Source organism: Spea bombifrons, chromosome 5 (genome assembly GCF_027358695.1).
Source record: "Spea bombifrons isolate aSpeBom1 chromosome 5, aSpeBom1.2.pri, whole genome shotgun sequence".
NCBI lineage: Eukaryota > Metazoa > Chordata > Amphibia > Anura > Pelobatidae > Spea > Spea bombifrons.
This window is the reverse complement of record NC_071091.1, coordinates 32988287-32996189: the sequence shown is the minus strand read 5'-3', so window position 1 is coordinate 32996189 and position 7903 is coordinate 32988287. Positions and strand designations below refer to the sequence as shown.

The 7903-nt window shown below is 37.4% G+C and overlaps 1 protein-coding gene across 2 annotated transcripts in view; it reads left to right on the top strand.

Moving 5' to 3' along the window:
* Positions 1-355: 355 nt before the first annotated feature.
* The window catches only part of GLI3 (GLI family zinc finger 3), a 104367-nt gene continuing 96819 nt past the window's right edge, over positions 356-7903 (top strand). Inside the window, exon 1 of one of the 2 annotated variants that reach the window (XM_053468401.1) lies at positions 356-853. The gene's annotated coding sequence lies outside the window, so the exon portion shown is untranslated. Of the gene's footprint in view, positions 854-1101; positions 1209-7903 lie in introns of those variants that run through there. The other variant, XM_053468400.1, reaches the window with a different exon arrangement.

Below are 7903 nucleotides of genomic sequence, written 5' to 3'. Positions count from 1 at the left end.
ACATATAAAACAAGGAAAAATATCCGAGATAACTTTAAAGATGTTAAAATAACTGAAGGCTTTCGACGGTTCACAGTTTTCCCCGCGCAGAGTGACGGCCGGCTCCACTCCACCCCCCACCTCCTCTCACATTTCCCTCTTTCCTGCCTTATCCCTCCCCGCCTGGCTGCAGTGGGAGTGTCCGCTCGGTATCTGAGCGCTGAGTGGGAGCTGGAATGCCCGGGAGGAGAGGGGTGGCGCCACACGTGTGTGTGTGTGTCTCCACTGAACAACCCCCGGCCTGTGCTCCGCATGCCCATCAGCTCACACAGCTTCATTCACTTACACGGAGTACAGAGGCAGCCACAGGGGACATTCACACACACACACCCCTCCTCCACCTCCCACTTTCTTCTTCCCTCTATCCTTCCCAACTTATGCCACTCCCTCCTCAATCTCCTTTATTCATTTATTAAAATGGATGAAGAGGGCAAATAAATGAAGCCCAGACCATAAAAGTCTACTTGTAGACACAAAGAGCAAAAAATAACAAGTGTGAATTTCTGGTAGTTTGGTTCATTTCGGAGAGGAATAATTCTGTGACTTTTCCCTCCTCATAATATATAAGTTTTTTTCTTCATTTCTAAACATTTCGATAACTGTGTGACCTGAGGAGAGGTGTATTTTTTTTATTACACAGCCCTTGCAACTGGCTGCTCTGGTAGGGAGAGGAGCAACATCTGTAAAACTTGGACTTAGAAGGAAAAAAGGAGGAGGAGAAGGGGGGGATAAGAAGGACGGGGAGGAAAAAAAAGGAGGAAAATGAGAGTGTGCGAGTAGAACACAAGAAGGGTTCTGCAGAGAAACAAAAAGCGTGAGTACCCTGCATGTTTTCTATTTAGTTGCATGTGTATTTTCTTTTGATTTTTTTTCCATAGAGGGGGGTGAGTGATTTAAATAAAGACAAATCCGAATTGTCAGCCTGGTGCAGCTAGGAGTGAGTTAGAAGAAGTCTCACGTTACAAGATCTCTGAAACTGATGCAGGAGACTTGCAAAGAGAATCGAGAAAGCCAAGAGCTCAGTGAGTTTTTTTTCCTGGTTGGGGGGGGTAGATTAGTCAGGGGGGGGCAAGTCTTAAAGGATCCTCTTGGTGCTAGAGTCTGGGCAACCCATGTCTGGGGTATCTGCTCTGAGTTTGGAGGAAGGGATCTTGCTTTGGGGCTGAAAGGTATGTGATTTTACACTATTTTTCTTAAATCAACGTGTCTTTGGTTTAAAATGCGATTAGGGGGTAAAAGAAGGAGAATTGTCCTGATTGCTGTGTAGAGAGGGAAACTTTCCTGGTGGTTTGTGATCACAATATGAATTCGTTGATGGAAAGTTTGCTCCGAGTGTCCAGGCATGTTTTTTAAGTACTTAGCAGCTCATCTGATGGAGTGCTGACAAACCTCTTAACGCATTTTGCATGTATTTAAATACATGACATAATGTAACAAATTATAATAATAATAATAATAATGGATGCTGGACATTTGAAAAAAAAATCTTGTTCACTCTTGTTATATTAGAGGGGTTAATGCGATCGTTAAATCCCGGGTTGAATTCATTTTTATCTTAAAAATGGTAGACAGTATTGAGACATAGAGAGAGCTTGCTTGGATCGTAAAATTGTTAGGGTATATTGCGATTTAAAAAAAAAAGGTGTGAAGGTTCATGCTTGTGGCTCTTCACTCTTACTAAATACTCTCTGTACAGCTCAATAAGCAAAACTTTCTCTCTGCAAACTCTTGGCTGTTGCACAGGCTTGTCCTGACTCCTGACTTCTTAAGTTATACTTCATGCCAGCCTTGAGTCTTGGCTGAAACTTTGTTTCCTCTCTAACAGTCTTCTCACATCTGGACAGGGAGGAAGGGATCCCATATTCTCTACTGCTCCTGGCTGTGGCTTCCACAGCAGTTTGCAGTTTCATCAGTTTATGGAAGGGATTAGATGTCATCATATATTCAACATTGTATTTGCTATATATATATATATATATATATATATATATATATATATATATATATATATATATATCACCATTTAGTTACATATTAATGCAATGTTTATGAAAATACAATATTAATCTTTTCACTCTTATAGGGCAATTTTATAGAATGTGTCATGGTTTGTTTTGAAAAAGCAGTCACAGGTTGCAATTCATTCTTACTAATTTATTTATGTCGATGCCAGGCTTAATTTTTTGTTTTTTTAATTGACTCAAATGAGCAAATTCAGGGTCTTAGATTAAATTAGATTTGTGGGTTCAAACAGCATTGTAAGAGTTCAAACCCACCCAACTCGTCTTGGTTTCTCCATGGAGGACTTTTTCTAAAGGGGGCAAACAAGGACTCGGGTCCAGATGAATCACTCTAGACACTTACTTTCTCTAACAGGAGAGAGACAAGGAAGAGAATGGGACAATGTAAATATATACTTAACACCGCAAATCAGACTGGATTAACTGATCTACACCTTTTAAATAAATAACTTGGGAGAGACAGAAAGAGAGCAAAGTGGGTACTGGGGTTTTTCGGTTGTATATGTACTTATACTGTTTATCCACATGTTCTTTTCAAACTGAAGTGAAGAACAAATGCAGTTTAGTGTGGGGCTCTTGAAAAAGTTCACGCCAGCCTAGGAAAGGGCTTTTAGCAGCCTTTGTCAGGGAAGAATCAGCAGCATGCTGAGAACATAGCCTTAACCCTTAAAGAGCCAGAGGAGGCAGGCAACTCGAGCAGGGTTAACAAAACAGAGGCAACATCTATATACTATTTAAGACAAAGAACAAACAATCAAAAGCATTTTGATGTGTAGTAGAGTCAAGGCATGTAAAAAAGAGACAATGGGAAGATCATTTCGGGATAGACATGGTACCCTAAAAAACTTGTCCATAAAGTAAAGTGTTCAGTAAATGGGTTTTATTTTACAATTAATACTTTCCTAGTAAAATCTGAATATTCAATGCTTTAAGAACATGTAATATTAGGGCTTTTCCTGGTGTGGTAAAAGCCATCTATTTCTGCTATTTTATTCTGTTTTACTGATTCCTTTTGTGCTAAAATTAAAAATAATCTTTTTTTCAGCATGGTTCTCTTATAGCACAGAAAACACATAAAGTCAGTTGGAATTTTACACTTTTACTCTTTAACAAGTCAGGAGAAACTCCTACACCATTTCCATAATTGCAGTAAACTTGCTTTATCCTAATAACTGTTTTTAGCAACGGATCTGGTTCTGGGAAAATCTTGCAAGGAGCGCATGCTTGTCTTGCTTTAGACAGTATGGAAGTGAAGGGTTAATGAAAATTAACAAACACAATTTAAAGAGGGCGCCAGTCTCTTCAGTTTTCTTTTCTTTCTAACTTTTTTTTTTGCATGGGCAGTCTTTGTAATTGGAAACGTGGAATTCATTCATCTTCCAGAATTCATGGCTTTTGTTTGCTTATTTGAGGATTAATAATTGGAATGTAAAAGAATTTTGTTCCCAAGTATTCATTTTCAAATATGTGTTTTTTTCCCCCCTACCTAATTGCTTTGTAATTTCGAAAGGAGCCGCTCTGATTGATTTTATAATTATTTCATTTAGGTGCTTTATTAAAAATTAACAGTGGCCTTATAGCTTCTAAATTAGCATTGCCAAAATTATTTCGAGGGAAAGTGCAAAAAGAAAAAAAAACCCAAAGCTTTTTATATGAATATAAAAACTGAAGCAAATTGCATAAAAGAACCGAGCGTCAGGGTGTTCACATTAAACGTGTTAGACAGATTCTTAGTTATTGAAATAGTACTTTCAATAAATACGTAATGATTTAGGTAATATTTTTGTAAATTTCAAATATTAAAGCTGGCGATAATTATTATACTATAATATAGATTGATACACTAATACCTAAATGTATTTCTTTTTAACTGTTGCTGCAAAATCTTACAATGATCATTTGTGTGTGTATTTATAAGGAGTTTGGCTTTGAGATTTTACAAATGTTTTTGGCATTCATAGTGTTAATAATAAATATTATACTGGTTGTGCCACTTTTCATTGATGTTTTCAAAGAGTCATTCAACAATTTTAAGTCTAATCATGAAGCTTCATATTTCTGCATGGCTTCTGTTAATTTAACACTTTCCTCTTCGTCATTTGTGCCTGGCATACACACCTAAGTGGAGATGTTCTGCATATAAAGTGGAAAATGTATTTAGTTGATGGCTTGATACTTACAAAGGAAACTCAAACTCACGTCAAGGCAAACTCTCAGGGCCATTGCTGAGAAAAAAAAAGCTTCAATGATTACTTAGGTCAGTTACTTTTGTATTAATGCGAGTTTTAGTTCACTGAGATAATGGGCACAAGAAGACGCAAAATCAGTTGCTTGGAAGAGTTTAACAAAATTGGCTGTTAGTGTGAAGATGCAACCTAATTATTAAAGGAAATTAAATCTCAGAAGATTTGTGACTCTTAGTGTTTAGCATTTTATTGGCAGGTGAAATATGGGAAAGAAAGGGAAGAATATATAAAGACAATCTAATTGTATTTGATTTTGTTTCCCCAACAGGCATGATACTATGTGTGCAACTATATATATATATATATATATATATATATATATATATATATATATATATATATATATATATATTAAACCTATAATATGTTTTTCTTTCACAATATTTCATTATATCATTACATGATATGGTACCAAGTAATGATTTTGTTCCTAGTAGTCAATCTTCAATCTTGAGATGGAGAAAGGGTTAAATAGATGCTTGCATTCCCTTGACTTCCTGGCATGTTGAAAGCTCTGGAATCCATCACAGGACAGATGAAGACATCTTTTTGTACGCCACTTCTTATGCAGTAGCCAGGGTGGCTTAACGCAAGGCTTTTTTTTTTTTACCATTATAAAATAATGTAGTGTCTATCCAAAACACTACCATTTGTGCATGAGTGCTGTTTGCTGTGCTTTGAAGGTGCGGTTCCACCTACTCTGCTGACTTTTAAACTTTTGTAGCCAAATGCAGCATTGCAGAGCATCATTCCCAGTAGTATACAAAAGTTTTAATTCAGTTTGATGCAAAAGCAGGCACTGCTAGGTGGTGGCCATTGAAGATAAAAAGCTTCCTAAACACATCTATGTTGTTTTTAGGAGATTAATCCTTCAGAAGAAAGAATATAATTGATTTGCTAAGGTTTATTTTGCTGAACATGCTACGGAGCGCAATGAATGGTTTGTCTAAATGGAACAGCATCTTCAAAACACTGCACACTGATAGGGTGTCCAATATAAACTTGCCAGTACTTCTCTTATAATTTTTTTGCATTTTACAGGTATTCGATAGGCCTGTGAATAAAGCCATACACAGCTTAGCAAGGACTTTCAATGAAATGTTCACACTTTGATGAGCCCCCCTCCCTTTCTTCATCTCCTGCATATAACTTTGATATATTGACAGCAAAAGGAGATCTCGAAGCTTTTATATAGCCCACGCGGCTGTGCTAAGCAGCAGTCAAATGTCTCCATGCATTTGTGTTTAAGTGCTGAAGAAATAGCATGTCTGTGGGCAGCAGAGGTTCTTATCAGCTCTCTAATCCCAGGTCCCAGAAAACCTTCAGGGCATGCCTCAGATCTCTCTGAAATCACTGTAGACTCGCACAGTTTGCAGATTAAATATGCTATGTCTTCCTGGCTCCAACAACAGTTTTATGAGTTCACTAAGCTTCCTGCTTTAAGATCCCTTTCTGAAGGTTTTAGAAGCTGCTATAGGCAACAGCGTCTTCACTAAGTGCCCTCCACCACCCCATCAGCACCCCTGTTAATTTCAAGAAGCTTTAGATATTTCAATCTTGACACAAAGGGACACAAGAGCATATTTGTTGAAATAGGACGTCCCTTTATGCTAAGGGAATATAGGAGAAAATGTCCTCGTGGATTTGATACCTCTATTACCAGTGTGTGGAGGAATGCTGTGGTCACATTTGCTTTGGTTCACATGTGATTAGCACTAAATCACTTTGAAGGCAAACATAAATATACACTTGGAGCAAATGGGTAGAACATCAATACAATTTAAAGCAGATGCAGGGAACTCCCAGCATCCAGGGATCTTACATTTTTTGATTACCCTGACTAGATCTCAGCAGGATGCTCCTCTGCATCGGTTACTAGAAAAAAAAAAATCTTGAGTGGCCTAAACATTATCTTTTTTTCTTCTAAAACTCTGGCTTTCACAACTGTGTAGGCCTCTGCTGGAGATTGCGGAACACCTCAAGTACCAAGAGTCTCTGCCCCCTCCCAGATGTAACACCTCAAGTACCAACAGTGTCTTTTCCCCCCAGATTTACGTTTGTAATACTACCAGTTTTTATGTTCACTTGAATCTTTTAACAGTAGCTCAGAATGTGGATGGAGGGAACTCCTGTGTGAGCCTTTTTTTGGCCAGAGGTGAGCTGCTTTTCTGCACTCACATTGTTTGCATCTGTCAGTCACTAGCACACAGGCACAATATCGACGATAGATATAGAAGATCTGCGGCACATATTTTATGCCCCCTGTCCAACCACTGCCCTGGGATATGGCAAACTTTTCAGGCACAGAAGAATGGTAAGAAATAGCTAGTTAGAGGATCATTTATCAAAGTCTCTTGGCTGCACTCCACAGGCAAATTAAGTGCTAATATTCTGAACCAAATCCATCACACAGGTACATGTGTCTTCCCTCGAGATACCCATTGAAATGTTTGCTCCCACTTCTGCGTCAGGAAGATATTGTGTACCTTGTGTATTATAAAATAGTCAAGTAAAATTACTTGGACTATAGAGGTGTTTATAATTAAGGTAATTGGTATTTTTTTACATTAATTAAACTTTACAACATATTTGTTATATATATATATATATATATATATCAACTTTGCTTGTAGCATGCAAGCATCTATGTCCTGTTTGCATGTTCAGTCCTATTCCATTCATTATTCTTTGAAAAGACAGCATGTCTAATCACAAGGTAATCATACTTATATTTGACACGGCAGCTTTCTATATAGAAATGCGGAGTGATTCCATTAATTACAAGTGGAAAAAAGTCATATCCCATCCCTAAACAATAACATGTGTCAGCTCATTACCCATGAGGCCCGAGCCAATATTGTGCTCAAAGGTTGTTTAATGAATGGAAATGTGAAAGTCCATTTGTCAAGGTACTACAAGGTCCCAGTTAGTTTTCAACCCCCAAATTCATTGTCTGCACAGCCTTAGTCATTAGTCATCTGTGTATTAGTAGTACCCTAAGGCAATCCTGCTTTGCACTACTTCACACCAGTGTTACTCTGAAAGCCTACAGTACCAGCATGTTCAGTCTCTGTGTTATTTCTGTCTGACTGGGCCCAAGGTAAGTTTGCGACTTCTCAACTACTGTCTGGCACAAGGCACATGCTCATATATATATACATATATACATATATATATATATATATATTCTAGCTGAATGTGTATGCCTTTTATGATGTTTAGGTTGTGCGCTCCCCTTTTCTGTAATTTTTTTGCTATATATATATATATATATATATATATATATATCAGTTTTTAAGATGCTATATTTTTGAATGTACTTTTTTTTCCAGCCTGTTTACGTGTATCATATTACTTGTTACATGTATCATATTACATACAGTAACTTGCTCCACTATACATGACGTATACCTGCAAAGTCTGATTCTAAGGGAAACCTAGTTATAAAACCAAAAACAAAGTTTCTATACACTTCCAGCTAAATCAGCATAACACAAATACACCGGCGCAAAATAATAGAACAGTTTTGTGCAATTACAAATTTGTAGCTCTGAAGACTACAACGTATTGTGTAACGTATTGCTTTTCTTCTTGTTA